This window comes from Eretmochelys imbricata, chromosome 6 (genome assembly GCF_965152235.1).
Source record: "Eretmochelys imbricata isolate rEreImb1 chromosome 6, rEreImb1.hap1, whole genome shotgun sequence".
Lineage (NCBI taxonomy): Eukaryota > Metazoa > Chordata > Testudines > Cheloniidae > Eretmochelys > Eretmochelys imbricata.
The window spans coordinates 68,527,056-68,544,163 of NC_135577.1; the positions used below are offsets into that span (position 1 = coordinate 68,527,056).

The window sequence follows — 17,108 nt, forward strand, 5'->3', positions numbered from 1 at the left end:
TTTAAAGTACTGTGGGAAAAAAGTCTGAAGGGATTTAGCTGACATGAGGGTAGTTGCTGGTAGACTAGAATGTTTGTGGGAAATGTAGACAAAGGATTTTCAAAGCTGTCACCTTTAGTAGAGCAAAGGAGTGAGCGAGTGATGCAGTAAGGGGCAAGGTCAGGTAGTTATGCAGAATATTGAATTGGGCAGTGCCTATGATGTGGTCAGGTCAACAGGTAAGAAACATTGTTTCAGTAATTACATTTTAAAAGCTGTGTTTTAGATGGGCAACTAGCACTGCAGAGGGCAGATTATTAAGAAGTGAATGCTACAAGTTTTAAGCCTTGAAGGTATCTTCCTGGCTATAAATTCAGAATTCCCCACTTCCTCAACACCCAAAACAACCCCCTTCCCCCAAACAACCCCATTCCCCCAACGCACACACCTTAAGGTGGGGAGGGAGTACACTAGAGGAAGAAAAGAGCAGGTCGTTCGAACCAAAACTATCAAAAGCAAAGCAAAATTTTTGACCTATTCTGTAGCAGCTAATTTGTGTCCTTATTAAACCACATTCTGAATCAACACACCAAAAACTGTGCAAAGGCAATATCAGCCTCAAACTTATTCAGAAAGTCAGAAGTTTCCTGCAAAATGGACTTACACAAGTGCCAGCAGAAAAAGAAACCACTTGCCCTGCACTTACCAATATTTCAGGAAAGAGTAACATTCTTTACAATTGCATTTGGAACAAATTTTCTCCTGCGTGCAAGCCTTTGCAAAAAGTTTAAATCAAGTATCAGAGTGGATAAAAATCAATGATTTAAAAAAAAATTTTTTTAATCAGATTTTTATTTAAATCGAATTTTTTTGATAAAATGCTTTTTGAGGAAAAAAACCTATCCAAAGATAGTTTTAATTAAGATACACTATAGCTCAAAGATATCTCATCATGGAGTAAGAATTAGAATTTATAATCCCATAGTATGAGAGAATATATTCATGTAATGTTTAAGAAAAGTTTTGTAAATGAGTTCCAATAGTTCATGGATTAGAGACCCAATCTTATGTGGTTCCAGGGGCTTCTATATAGATTATTTAGGTTAATCTTTCTAGCTACCCAATGGAACTCAGTGCTCCGTCTAAAAGATACCATCAGAGATGCTTAGTTTTGCAGTTCTCAAACTGAGATGTGTGTCTCCAGAGATAACATGCTTGTTAACAGCAACAATGTTTTTAAATAAATAAATAAATAATATGTAAGAGGTGAGAAATAACGGACCTCAACCCTATTGTCCCACTGCAAATGTGTGTACACAGAGTTAATCCCTTACCTTTCTCTAAAAGTGCAAACTTTCAAAAAGTTCAATGAATAGAAGATTGTTGGGGGTAGAACAGATCCGGACAAGGAGAAGAAGTCTGGAGATAAATGTGAGAAGGGAGGGACAGACAGTAGAAACAAAAGTGAAACTGTTTGAATAGCATATTCAAGAAGACTTGAGGTCTTTCTGAATGTAGCCTTCATTGATTTGAGATCTACTAGACACTAGAAAGGAAAACCTATAATGGCAGCAGGCCGTAAAAGAGACCCAGTTTGGGAATATTTTAATGAAGTTCCTCTATCTGTGGATAAGACAGGCATTCGTGCAAAATGCAAACAGTGCAACAAAGAAATGCAAGGCCTGGTGGCCCAAACGAAACAATATCATGAGACGTGTTCCTTCACAGGAGGAAGCTGCATTGAAGATAATGAAAGGAACTTGTCTGAACTTGCAGGATCTTCAGGTTGGTAAACTTTTTAATTTCGTACTTCTTTCTTAAGGACTAGCTGTCTTCCTTCTGGACTATTCTTGAATTCTCATGTTTGAGCAAAAAATATAGTTGTTTCTCTATGGTACTATCATTTTAGATGCAGTTGTGATAAAAACTAAATAGCTGAAATAGGCAGATCTTCCTTTTACAATTTCACCTTTAAAGTAGTACTGAGTGTCAGTGAACGCAATTAGTAATACTAAATGAACAGTATGGTAATAATAATTAAATAACTGCATTGACTTTATTTGTTTAGGCGAATCCATCCTCAACATACAGGATTGTGAAGAATATCCACCTTCGAGATCACCATCATTTTCGCTAGTTTCAGAGTTATCTGCCAATGATAGCGTTTCAGTCACATCATGTATGTCACATAGCCACAGTATATCACCTGTAGCAAAAAGAAGAAAAAATCTCCATCATCTGGAAACCACCAGAGATAAATTTGTGATAAGAACCAGCAGATTACAAAAAGAGGCAATTGATGAAAAAATTACCTGGTTTGTTTATACAACAAACTTTCCTTTCCGTATGATTGAGAACCCACACTTCATTAACATGGTTCAGTCATTAAGACCCGGATACAGTCCACCCAACAGAGCAGATTTCACAGGCAAATTGCTGGATAAAGTGTATGAAAGAGACATTGAGCAGTGTGCAAAAGGTCTAGAGGGTGAAATTGTTAACCTGAGTCTTGATGGGTGGAGCAACGTCCACAATGATCCTGTTGTATGTGCTTGTGTGACAAGAGAAGAATGGAATGTCTTCCTTACGGAAACAATTGATACAACAGGAATTGCACACAGGTGAAATCTTACAAGAAGTAGCAGTAAAAGCTATAACAAACTGTGTAAAAAAAATTCAAATGTCTAGTACGCAGCTTGGTCACAGACAATGCTGCAAATGTATCCAAGATGATAAGACATTTAGAATAGAGTGAAGAGAGTCCCAAGCTAACAACATATGGTTGCACTGCTCATCTGATGCACCTCCTAGCCAAATACTTCAGTGTTCCAGAAATAAAGGCTAATGTTGTTGAAATTGCAAAATACTTCCGTAACAACCATTTTGCAGCAGCTGCTCTGAAAAAAGTGGAGGAACCAAGCTAACTCTCCCACAAGACGTGTGATGGAACTCAATAGTGGACTGTGTTGAGCACTAGATCAAGAACTGGCCTAATCTGATGACAGTTTGTGAACAAAATCATGAAAAAAAAATAGATGGCACTGTCACACCCAAAGTTCTCAACAGTGGGCTTAAGAGAAATGTTGAACACATGCAGAGTACCCTGAAGCCTATTTCTGTAGCCTTGAACAAAATGCAGGGAAATAGCTGTTTTATTGCTGACGCTGTTGAAATTTGGAAGGAACTGAGTGAGATCTTAAAAAGAGAAATATGCAATGGCAGAGTTGAATCACAAGCATTAAAAAAACCAAATGGGACAAGCACTATCTCCAGCTCATTTTCTTGCAAATATTCTCAATACTCGGTACCAGGGTCAAACCTTAACTGCTGAAGAAGAGGAGTTGGCTATGACATGGACATCTAGCAATCATCACTCCAGAATGCCAACTATAATAAACTTCAGAGCTAAGGGTGAAGCATTCAAGAAATATATGTTTGCTGATGATGTTTTAAAGAAAGTCAAACAAGTGAAGTGGTGGAAGTCACTTAAGCACTTGGATTCAGAGACTGCTGATGTGATAATCTCACTTTTAAACAGCAGTAGCTTCTTCTGCCGGTGTAGAAAGAATATTTTCTTCCTTTGGACCAATTCATTCCAAATTGAGAAATCATTTGGGACCTGAAAAAGCAGGAGAGCTTGTTTTTCTTTTCCAGATTATGAACAAACAGGAAAATGAAGGTGAAAACGACTGAGTTAGCTGCAGAAGCCAATATTTTAAGTTTTTCATGTTGACCTGGCTAACATAGTCTATTTAATTTTTGTTTTTGTTTTTTTTTAAATATTATTTCATTTAACTATATTTTAATAAAAACAAACCTGATTTTAAAAAACTTGAATGTTTAACTAAATTCAAAAATTTATATGCCTGTTTTGTTAAAATATTATATTTGCTGTTGAAGGGGAAAAAAAATCCAAAATACCTAACGCTGTTGTTTTAGTTAAATAAAACAATTTAAATGTCTATCTGGTGATGTTCTCCTCCTAATACAGCATGGCAAGAAAATCCTCCAAATATTAATGATTAACCTGTTGAATTGGAGATAGTTCACATCCCAATGACTTCATAAATATCTGCTTCAATTACCTTTGGTAATTGAAATAACCAAACAATCATTCATTTTCTGATATAGCTGTAAAACTAATCTGAAAAATTTTCAAAATAAATCACTTCAAAAATGTATAGTGTGTACCTTCTAAAAATGAAACCTACATCTATCTCTGAGTTGTGAAGAATATGTATTAAGGTTATAACAACCAACAAGAATGCACTTTTATGTAGAAATCCATGATTAAATCGAGTCTTCCTATCAATTTGATTTAAATCGAATCCACCCTGTCAAGCATGAGACTCAATTCTGCACATTACCCAAAATTATAACAATATTTTATCACAATCAAACTGGTACAACAGAAAAAAATAAAACATCCACATTCACCTATGTATGAGGGGAAATGTTGCAAAGGGTTAATCAGTTCATATTTGTAAAGAGCTCTGACATTTTATTCTGCACTTCCACAGCTCGATCTGTGGATTTTGAAACCATTTACAGACCATTTGTGAATTAATCCCGGCAACATCTTTGTATCGCTACCTCCATATTAGAGATGAAGAAAACTGAAGTACAGAGAAGTCAAGAGCTTGATTTTCCATGGTGCTAACTAAGCACACAATTCCAATTAAAAATCACAGGGAGTCACAGATCCTCCTCACTTGTGAATACCTCAATGACATGGGCAAGATCACAGAACAGCTTAGTGGACAAGCTGAAAATAAACTCCAGCACCTAGCTCTAATCATTAGACCACTTCCATGTAAAGCAGCCAAGTGTTATTATAATAAAAGTTCTTACATGAAAATTATATCATTTTGCAAACTGTAGACCAAAAAGGGATTAGTCATCCCATAAGGGGCACAAATTCCATTAGGACCTGATCTTGCTTTCACTGAAGTCAAAAGGAATTTTGCCAAGACTTCTATAGGAGCAGCAGGAGGCCCCTTTATTGTCAATATGACCAACAATTTAGCTGAGTTAAAGGGATTTTTCATTAAACTAGATAAATACCCTTCATCTCACACAATATGCTAGTTTCTAGGTTGAACAGAATACTGTGTGTCTTTGGGGGAAAGTGAGCGAAGGGGATGTCCCACAAACACTGTATGAGCACTAATGGATTAAGCCTCACACGACACAATTGAGCAGGTAGGTAAATATTATTAATCCAATTTTTATAATGGGTAAACTGAGGCAGGGTGACTTGACCATTGCTTCATAGTGAGTCAGTGGTAAAGCAGGGATTATAACTCAGGAGTTCCTGGCTCCCAACATCCACTGCTCATTCCTTCAGACCATGTTTGGAAGGCATCAGGAAGAGGAAAAACATCTATACTCTGATCATATGGACTAAAATCTAGAAAATAATATGGAAGCGTACAGTTTAAAAAAAAAAAAAAAAACCTAGCAAGTTCATCCCACCCTTGAGAACATAAGAATGGCCATACTGGCCTGGACCAATGGTCCATCTATCCCAGTGTCCCATCTTCTGACAATGGCCAGTGCCAGATGCGTCAGAAGGAATGAACAGAACAGAACAATTATTAAGTAATCCAGCCCATCGTCCAGTTCCAGCTTCTGTCAGTCAGAGGTTTAGTGGAATCCAGAGCATGGCATTGAGCCCCTAACCATCTTAACTAATAGCTACTGATGGACCTATCCTCCATGAATTTATCTAATTCTTTTTTGAACCCAGTTGTACTTTTGGCCTTCACCGCATCCATAGCAACAGGTTCCACAGGCTCACACTATGTTGCGTGAAGTATTACTTCCTTATGTTTGTTTTAAACGTGCTGCCTATTAATTTCATTAGGTGACCCCTGATTTGTGTGTTATGTGAAGGAATAAACAACACTTCCTTATTCACCTTCTCCACAGCAGTCAAGATTTTATAGACCTCTATCGTATCTCCCCTTAATCGTTTCTTTTCCACCCTGAACAGTTCCAGTCTTTTTAATCGCTCCTCATAAGGAACTTTTCCATACTTTAACCATTTTTCTTACCCTACTCCAATTCTTTATATCTTTTTGAAGATGGGGCAATCAGAACCTCAAGCAGAATTCAAGTTGTGGGCATACCATGGATTTACATAGTGGCATTATATTTTCTGTCTTATTATATATCCCTTTTCTATGGTTCCTAACATTGTTAGCTTTTTTGACTGCCACTGCACAGTGAGCAGATGTTTTCAGAGAACTATCCACAGTGACTCCAACATCTCTTTTCTTGAGTGGTAAGAGCTAATTTAGACCCCATTATTGTTTGTATAGTTGGGATTATATTTTCCAATGTGTATTACTTTGCATTTGTCAAAACAGAATTTCATCTGCCATTTTGTTGCCCAGTCACACAGTTTTGCTAGATCCCTTTATAACTCTTTGCAGTCAGCCTTGGACTTAACTATCTTGAGCAATTCCATATCATCCACAAACTTTGCCACTTCATTGTTTGCCTCCATCCAGATCATTTATGAATATGCTGAACAGCACCGGTCCCACTACAGATCTTTGGGAGACCCTGCTATTTACCTTTTGTGTAAATAATAGACTATTATGATATCATACTGCTTCAATATAATTGCAACATTTTTCTTAAAAAAAACCAAAACAAACAAAAAAAAAAAACAAAAACAAAAAACACACAAGCCTGGCTACTGCTATCTATAGAAAAGCTCTAACCTCATTATGACAGCTCTCTGACCAGTACTTTAGACTCAGACTTTAAGGCCAGTTGGAACCATCATGATCATCTAGTCTAACATCCTGCACATTGCAGGCCACAGAACCTTGCCCACCCACTCCTGTAATAGACCCATAACCTCTGCCTGAGTTACTGACGCCCCCAAACCATGATTTAAATCTTTGCAGGTCTATCTTTGCAGTTCTTCTATACTCCCTTTGTATTTTTTCCAAAAGCTCCCTCTCTGAAATTGCAGGCTACAGGAAATGGCACCTAAAATTTTTGAGTGAATTTAGTGTTTATAAAACTAACGTTTATCAGGGTGCAGACACAGAGCAGGCTGACATTTTTGCAACCTTACGTGTTGCTGCACTGCCACTGCACCTCGTTCCTGAACTGTAACATCCACTATTTTAGGTACTTACACAGCCTTCATCACCATTGTATCTGAGCACCTGAATCTTTAATGCATTTATCTTCACAACAGCTATATAGGGTAAGGAAGTGCTATTATTCCCATTTTACAGATGGGAACTTAGGTACAGAACTGCTAATTGACTTGCCTGAGATCACACAGGAAGTTTGCAGTAGAGCAGGGAACTGAATTTAGGTCTCTCAAGATTTAGGTTAGCACCCTAATCAGTAGACCCTCCTTCCTCTGTTATCCAGACTTAGACCTCACCCATAGCTCTGCTAATGTACGACAATGCTGGCTTGCAACACCTTTTCTATTCCAGCCTAGGGCCAGCGTTCAGCAGGGACTGTCACTCGTACTAAACTAAGGATACGGTAACACTGTATTGCAGATGAGACAGGTTTAGAATGGGTACTAGCAATTTCCTTTTGCCACCAATGGACCACAACAGACATACTAGGCTCTTAACAGGAGTAATGTACAGGGCACACACAGAGGAAGTCATATCACAATCCAGGAACATTAATTAAGTCCACCCCATAGGGCCACAGCTTGTGTACACAGCATTAATTATTCCAGTCTCTCCTCAGCAGGAACTATGCCTTAATTTTGTCTGGGCAGCCATATGTTCTATAGACCAATGTCAGATAATCTGACTGAATCCTTGTCATGAATGCATTTACAGTGTAAAGGTGCATTTTCACTTACCTAAAGTTAAAACTAATTTGTTTTATTACATTTAACAGATAGAATCACAGACCAAAACCATTTAGAGTGTAAGAAATGCACTCTGATGTTATTTAAGAAGGGATAAAAAAATTAGTTATAGCAAGATAGTGCTTCTAAGTGACTGATCTAGCTTGATTGTACATTACCCTAAACTTCACCACCTACTTCCCTAAACCACTCCAGAAGACAGAATAGTTTCTCTCTCCTGACCCCACAGTGGAACTGCGATCTTTGAAACACCAAAATACACAAACTAACTTCCAGGCCCCCACGGAACTGAGATATGTTAGAGCTGAACGTTTTTAAGAGTCCAGCGGTTCAGAGCCAAATATGTCCACCTCCATAATGAGACACTCTCAAACACAGGCCCTAATCATGTTCCCAAGCAAATGGCAAAATTCCCACTGATTTTAACAGGAACAGCCATCAGAGGAACTAATTTAATATTCTGGGAGTAGGATATCATTGTAGTTACCTAACTTAAGCACTTGTTCACTTTAACCTTCCCTAGCTTGCGTCATATTTCTAACCATAAGTAAACTGACTAGCAACAATTTTTAGGTGGTGGTAAACTGCAGATTATCCCATTGGCTGCTGCTCTGTCCTTATGGGATGCTGAAACCAGGCACCTTACATGCTAGTGTTGAGATCTGAAAGTGATATTAAGTACTGAAATCAGTTTCCTTGCACAATGTATCTAAAATTTGGATACAGGCTTGCAGTTACTGCAATCAAATACCTGGGTGCATGGAAATTTCAGAACCTGAGCCAGAAGCACTGACCTACAGAAAGCACAGAAACCTGTTCCAAGGGACTTGGCTACCGATCAGAAAACAAGCAAGGCATGTCCTAACCCCCATTTATACATGCCAAAACCCACCCAGCTTGTCACACTTAAGAATCTGTACTCAAAAGGTCCAGAATTAGGATAGCAGGGTATATGACTCAGAATTAAGATAAACGTGGTAGAGACTTGGAGGGCTGGGGATGAGGAAAATCTTGTACAGCTCTTACCTGTACTAAACATAAGTCCCTCATGTTTGTTAACACTAAGTTTACTCTAAAATTTTAAGACAAAAAGAGGGGTATTAATTTTAAATTGCTCACAACAAGACTTCAGCAGCCGTCAAACAACGAACAACAGCAATGCAATTTGAATCACCTCTCTGCTCTCAAACCATAGGCAACTCCCCACCCAAAAGGCAATTTACCACATTTCACTAAAATTAATATTAGCCAGAATTCTCTGTACCAAGTTTCCACACTAAAAAGGCAGTCTTCCTGTTGAGGCAGTCCATTAGCAGCGTTGAGCTGCGTAGCTGCACATACGCAGCTTGCATGCGTTATACAGACAAAAAAATAAATAAAAATAAAAAGCAAACAAAGTTACCAAGCATTCAATCTCCCCATTTCCTCCACCCCCACCCCCCAGCTCCTTGCTGCAAACCTTCAGGCTTGCAAAAACCACAGCCATGATTCAAATAGCCTCTGTGGTGTTGATTCTAGCCTCAATCAGGAGCAAGGTGCAGGAGTGCGCAGGCCCTTTGGACCTTGTAAGAACCCTAGATTTCAATTTACCTCGTCCTAATATGAGACAGACACTGTCAGAATTATGCAACAGAGCGATTCCTCTCTCTCTCTTCGCTTCACTTCCCAAGAAAAGACAAAAAAGTGTTTTCCAGACCCGATCCTTACGGCTCCCAGGAAAGAAGCAGGAAGTTCTCTTGCAATCAAGAATATCCCACAAAGTGGTCACTACTCAGCTCCCCTTCTGTGCACAAGCAAAGCGAAGTCCTGCACTGTACTTGGCCGAAATCTACAGCTCCTGTTTTTGATTCTCTCTCACCTCCAGTCCCACGATGCAGTGTCAGGATTGCATGGCTCTGACTCATCGGCTGAGCTCACAGCTTTAAAAAAACCAACAAGGCGGTGGCGGCAGCAGCGAGGGAGGGCGCTTTCTCCGACCTAAAGGATTGCACAACTCCCAGGCAAGTCAACCAGAAGCACCCACCTCCTAAACACACATGCAGTATACAGAACTGAAACCAGCTCTTCCACTTCATCAGCACAACTGCCTAAGTCAGGAGCCATCTCTCTCCCGCTCCCTCCCTGCTCAAGCAGGCCTGGGCCACTCCCACTTCCCGTTGCCATATAAGGCAGTGAAAGGGTTTTAAAACCACCTAGCAACTCCACAGAGCTGGGGATTTCCAGCATATTTTAGCCCTACATAATAGCTTTCCCTTTCTCTCTCTCACATCTACTGTTTGATTTGCAAAAAAGCATCCAGTTAGCATCTCTTCAAACCACACCAGGAGGATGACTTCAGGAGAACATTGTTTTACCCACGAAGACTACACATCCAGTTTATCTTTCCACTGAGGAAACCTCTCTTTGCAATCTGCAATGTTCAAAATAGTTACATATGCATTAAACAGAAATTAAGCTATTACAACTGATAATTGGGGTGCATATCAGAGACAACATATACAGTAGGCCTTCTTCTGGCATGATATTATGCTCACAAAACAATTCTGTTTCCAACCTCTCCCGGTACAGGTAGGCTAGGCAAGTGAAAAGATGTACATACTTGTGATATAGATAGAGCATGACGCGGTAGCATAGGAAATGGGACAGTGTCAGATCAGAGGTCTCAGCAGCTCTGCTGCTGACTCACTGTTTAAGTGCCAAACTCAAACATTCAAAAACATAAGTTGAGACCCCCAAATAATCGTGATACTGGCTTAAAAATCAAGACAATTTAAAAATAATACAGTACATACATTTTGGGTTGCTAATTTTCATTTGCCCTCTCGGTTTTGAGCTTCTAGTGTATACTTGGGGCACATTTTTAAGCTTTTCTCAGCAACCATGAGGGCCAGAAACTCACTTAAAAAAATACGAAAGCCAAAATTCTCACAATCATTTGTCTCCAGGGGCTGAGGCTTTAAGAAAAAAACATTAAATGTAAAATTGTGAACCTTGGCAAAACTGGTTTCCCGCTTTGTAAGACAGGTATATCAATAGACACCTATTTAGAGTGCTTTGAGATTTACACATGAGGAAAGCTAAGTAGTTGTATTACTTAAGAATATGCTTTGAACCTGAAACTACTTTTAACTATTTTTTTGTGATTGATTAGATTGTACAGTGGCTATGACTTTAAATAACTAATTGTTCTCTTTGGTTTTGAGTCTCCATGCCAATTTTTGTGGTTTTCAAAAATACATTTTCTTTTCCCTGTTGCTATGTGAAAAATCCCAAACTACAGGAGAAACTGACTATATAAAGAAAATAGTGCTGTCAAAGACAGCAAATAAAACAATTAAAGAAATATTTGTTTTCTTTAATCTTAGGTGTGTGATTTGCAAGAACATTAGGGGAAAAATTCTGAGAAGAGTAATTTTTAAGTTGACCATGTCCCTTAAAAATCAGATTAGATTTATGCTGCATGGACCATTCCTGAACTACTACCTTGCTAAAACCAGCCTGCTTTCTTTTGTTTAAGCACAGTCCTGGGCCCCAGCTCTGCAAGATGTTCCATGCACATGAACTCCTATGCTTGCATGATGCTCCATAATGGGGTTTTGTGCAGGCACATGGGCTTCCCTAAAGCAGCTTGCAGACTCAGGGCCTATGGCTGAAGAATCTGACATGTTTCCACTACCCCAATGTTTGTTTTGGGTATTTAAAATTTGAGGTCAAGCACAGACAACAGCTCATTTCCACTACTATTGCAATGTGCAAGAAGGCTGCAACCGAAAGCAGAGTGAAATGTCCTAGGATAGAATATTAGAAGGAAGAATGAACTAACTGCCTTGTGAACCTTGAAGTATGCTGGTTTCTGCAAGCACAGTTCATCTTGCACCTGCATTCTCCATTCCCTTTGCACATTCAGGACAACAGTCCAGCATTTATTACCAAATGCCTTTGGTGCCCCAAAGAGATCATGGGAACAGAAATTGTTCCACAAGAGATGGCACAGCCTACGCAGTAACATTCTTCTGAAGTGCATACACTACCACCTACAATTTCAAATGCAATTACAAAAGTATCTCCTCTAATTAATATATTTGCTTCCTTTCTTTGTGTGGCATTATAGAACACCATAAGGGAAAAAAGCATCTCATGGAGTACCCTGTTAGGTACATATTATGATGTGAAGTGCTGTACAAACAGAACAGAAAAATGGTCCCTGCCCTAACCAGCTTACAATCTTAAGTATAAGACAAGAGACAGCAGATGGCTATAGACAGATGGGAAGTACAAAGAAACAACGAGACAGTACTGGTGATAGGCCGTGGCCTCTGCACACCAACAACCTAACTGCTATCAAGTTTTTTGTAGGCAACATGGCAAAGAAGAGATTTGAAGGTGGATAGCTTTGTGGATATAGACATCTGTACTGTAACTAAGTGCAATGCAGTTTTTTCTGCAACATACAAGATCAATAAGTAACAACTATGACATGCCGAATGCAGCCATTGGCAGAAAAATACTATTCAACCTTTCAGCAAAGCTGGATAAATTATTTATTTAATGGTAATATTTTGGCTTCCGCCTTGCTGTGAACATTATAGTACGGCCTCATGCACAAAGCTGTGTTTCAAGTGGTAGTAAGTAGAGAAGAGGCGGGGACTTTCTCTATTAATGATTATCCATTAATGATTATCTGAAACTTACTCCCCACTTCCAAGAAATTGAGGGTTTGCCCCACCCCTTTTATCTTATTTATAATTATAAATATAATTATATTATAATTTATAAACATTATTTATAATGTTTATTAAAAATAAGAAGTGATGTTTCTTATTAGGTTTTTTAATACTTAGAAACATCAAGAATATCAGTAAACTAAAAAACAAAATTCCTCTTCAATTGCTCAACTTTCATTTCTCAACTCTTGCAATGGCATAATGTTACTAGCGCTCTAGTCAGAGTCTTTGAAAGGAGGAAGACCTGCAATTCTGACACTAAGAAAAAAAAGGACCCCTCCACACACACACATAAATATTTCAGGCTTTTCATATATTATAATGAAGCAAAAACGGGCACAAACTGAACTCCCACTCATCCCTCATGCAAATAACCTTTAACATTCTTTCGCAATTGTTGTACCTTCTGTAAAAACTAAAATCTTGGCCTGTCTCTCTGACATCTTCTTGTGGATGTCTAGTCATCAGCTTAAGCTCAACATGATTAAAACAGGGAACCTAATCTCCCTACCACCATCCAAAACCCTCCCCACTACACTTAAATGGTAGTGTAGATATGACCTATGTTGGCAAAACTTAAGTTGCCCAAGGCTGTGGAAAAAAAAAAAATCACACCCCTGAGCGACAGTTTCGAGGGCATAAATGGCAGTGTGCACAGTGCTATGTCAGTGGGAGAGCTTCTCCCGCTGACATAGCTACTGCTGCTTGTGGAGGCGGTTTTACTATGTCAACAGGAGAGCTCTCTCCAATCAGCATAGAGCGGCTACACAAACGATCTTACAACGGCTCTGCCCCACTATAGCTGTAAGCTCCCTAGTGTAGACATGGCCTTAGATTGTAAGTTCCTTGAGTCGGGGACCATCTTTTTGCTCTGTGCTTGTACAGCACCTGGCACAATGGGGTCCTCATCCTTGCCCAGGGCTCCTAGGCACAACAGCAATACAAATAAACAATAACCATTTAACATTTATTTGGCTTGCTCAGATGAAACAGAAAACTGTTGTTCAGAATCTGGTGTTCAGTGTCTGCTCACTATGAGCACTACCTCTTCTATACAAGAGCCATTTTAATTTTTAAAACATCGTGCATCTCTCTCACACTAAGAACTGTCATACTAGTTCTAAATACTAGCTCTATGGTCCCTACTCCTTGCTTCTCTCTCTGTAATACCATTGGTGACTACTTTAGGGTGGAATGAAGGGTAATCTCCAAAAGCAGTTCACGATTCCTCTCCATGAACTGCCTCCACACAGGCCTGGGTTTTGTTTTTTGTTTGGTTGTTTCATTGTTGTTTGTTTTTTTTAAAAACAAACAAACTGGCTCTGCAAAAAGGATTGGGGAAGAGAAATAGCTAATCCTGAGACAAGAACTCCTGTACTGGGGCTCTAATTCCCTGAAATGCCTCTCTGCTAGGAGTGGGACATAAAACACCAATCAATGACAGAGCACGTGCTGCAGACCTCAGGATGGGCTGGTCTTATGGTGCTGGCTCCTCCTCCTCGACCCCAGCTACTTCTAAAGGCCTCCAAGGACTTCATTGCCAACAAGAGCCTGGAGAGATTTATAAACAGCTGGAAATGAGATGAAGCTAGCCTGATTGCATAGCTGCCTCTACTAGGACTTCTGCTTCATGAGGAGGAAGAAACAAGAACTAACCTCAGAGTCCAAAGCCACCAGTGAAAGGGAACCATCTAGGAAAGCGGAAAGAGGCAGCCAGGTAGTATGTCCAGATGGGAGAAGAGGACCAAGTAGCTGGTCAACATGTTTAAGGGAACAGGGAAGGAAGTAGCTGGGAAACATATGCAGGTGATGAGGAGGACAAAGGACAACAGAACAGATGACAGGGGGAGACTAAGTGAAGAGCAGAAATAAACAATGGAAAGGAAATAACACTTCTCACTAGATGCAGTTTATAATAAAAATAATACTTCCCTACTATTACTTTTTCCATGTAAACCAGTGTTGCCCCAAACGGTACAGGAGGCACAAGACAGAAGTGACGAGCATTGCAGCTGGGAAAGCTACAGAACCCCAGATCCATGCTTCTCCAAACATGTTTCTGTTTTGGTTTAAGTGGGACATACAAAGATCTGTGAAACCCACTTTCCCTCTCTTCCTGCTCCTAAACAGAGCTGGTTGCAGGATCAGTTCACATGGGTAGGCTACTAGTACAAGCTGCTCTGCTCCTGCAGCTTTGGGTGGGACCAGGGGAAGCCTCTCACTCCCAGCAACATGTAGCCCTCTGGTACTTGGAGGAACAGGGAAGGGGACGAAGATGGAATCAAAGGAGAGGAGCAGAAAAACCTATTAAATATTATTACATACTAAACTTACTAAAATAGATATAGAAAAAAATACACAAAAACAAAGTTAAGAAAATAGACAGAAAGGGGCTGAAGAGAGAGAGAGAGGATAGAAGAAATGAAGGCTAGCAGCATCTGGAGGGACAGGGGCTGCAGCACCCAGCCATTAATCTATCCCAAGGACTGGGAGGCTCCAATAAAAAACAGATTGCAAACCAATGACATAAGCAATTTCTGTAGCTGCCACAGGAATGTTATGTGATTGTGGATGGGAGAGAAGGTAGTTCCCAGGAGCAGAGGGCGAAGAGCAGGGAGGGGAGGTGTCCATGAGAATCTCTCTGTGAAGACTCCTCAAACAGATAAACTAAAAGCTGGAATCTAAGTATGGTAAAGATGAAAGATTTTGGACCAAGCAAGGGATTTTATGGTTAAAATATTCTTAAGCTTGCTCCACAATCTTCCTTGTGAATATAGGAGATGGAATCTGTACCTTAATTCCATTTTAAAATATTCTCTATATCTCCTGCAATCAGATCTGTGTGGGTAGGCACCTGCACATGTGCAGCACCTCACTGAAATAAGTGGAACTCTGCATATACACAGCAGTCTCCCCACATAGATCTGATTGCAGGATCAGTGCCTATATGTGGTAGCCTAAAGTAACATGAGTTAAGGTAAATTCCCTTAAAAACCACTATGATAGCTAGTCAAAGTTTTTTCAAATGAAATGTGTTTTTAAAGAGATATGGCTTTTTGAAATAAAGAAGAGGTTACTCACTTTGTGGAGTAACTGCAGTTCTTCAAAATGTATTTCCCTATGGGTAATCTACTTCAGGCATTCATGTGCCTCTTGAGCCCATCATTGGAGATTTTTCCATTAGTAGTGCTCATAAAGCCTGCGCATGCATGCTATGCCTCCTCATGCTAGACACCGAGACTATATAGAGATGCATGGGCCAACTGCACTCAGTTCCTTCTCCACCTGAATGTCTCCACAGAGAACAGCCTGAAGCAGAGGGGAGGAAAGGACGGGTAGTGGAGCACCCATAGGGACACACATCACAAAAAACTGCAGTTACTGCACAAGGTGAGTAACCTCTTCTTTGAGTAGCGTCCCTATGGGTGCTCCACTTCAGGTGACTTCCAAACAGTTTCCCCAGAGGGAGGAGAGAGCTTCAGAACTGCATCCAGAACTGAAGAGAGTATTGCAGTACCCAGAGCCACATCGAATCTGACAGCAGGATTAAAGCATAGTACTTTGAAAATGTACGTATTGAAGCCCATGTAGCAGCCCTACATATCTCAGACGTTGGTATGTTCTTAAGCAATACTGTGGACATCAAGAGCTGAAAATCAATCCCCCCCTTCTCCACTGAAGGAATTATGGCTGTCAGAGTCATCATCCTGAACTTGTGAGGTTTTACGAACTTGTTTACGAGTCTTAGATCTAAGACTGATCTCCATCCTCTGTCCTTCTTTGGTACAAGGAAATTCTTGGAATAAAACCCCTTGCACCAGTGAGGGGGAGGGACTGGGTCTGTTGCTCCTAACTGGAGGAGAGAGTTTACCTTGTGTCTTAATACAAGCTTGTGAGAGGGGTCCTTGAAGAGGGATGGGGAAGGGAAATTGAAGGGAAGGAGTGAAGTCAAAGGGATGGTATAGCCCATTATTATGACCCACTTGTCTAAGTGTTCCGTCTCCAGGCATGTTGAAAATGGGAACGGTGGTCTCCAAAGAGAGAATGGTGGGAAAATGGGCATAGCTGTAAAACCAGAGATGCAGGGGGATTCAAACTCTCGATCAGCGCAATGGTTGTGTGGTCTTGTAAGGGGGCAGGTAGACAGCCCTCTTTCTCTGAACTTATGTCTTTTACTGGGGGGTTTGATGGCTATATGAAATCCAGAAGACTAGCAGGATGCAATGACCTACTACACCCAGACGTATATATGCCCAGGGAACATAAAGGGGTCTAGAGTCCTTCAGTGTATGGAAGGACGCATCTACAGTCTCCAGGAAAAGCCTATGACTGTCAAAGGGGAGGTCCTCAACAGTATTCTGTACTTCTCTTGGAAATTCCAAGAGCTGGAGCCATGATGCCCTGTGCATAACTACCGCCATATAGATGGACCTGGTGGCAGTGTCCACTACAACCAACGATGCTTGAAGAGAAGTCCTGGCCAATATTTGACCTTCTGAAACGATGACCTGGAATTGCTCCCTATGTTCATAGGGCAGATG

The 17,108-nt window shown here is 40.1% G+C and overlaps 1 protein-coding gene across 3 annotated transcripts in view; it reads right to left on the reverse strand.

Moving 5' to 3' along the window:
- Positions 1-17,108, reverse strand: part of MIDEAS (mitotic deacetylase associated SANT domain protein) — an 84,344-nt gene that overhangs the window by 39,814 nt on the left and 27,422 nt on the right. Inside the window, exon 1 of one of the 3 annotated variants that reach the window (XM_077818783.1) lies at positions 9,702-9,934. The exons of 1 other annotated variant lie outside the window; for it this stretch is intronic. The gene's annotated coding sequence lies outside the window, so the exon portion shown is untranslated. Of the gene's footprint in view, positions 1-9,433; positions 9,935-17,108 lie in introns of those variants that run through there. One more of the 3 variants, XM_077818781.1, reaches the window with a different exon arrangement.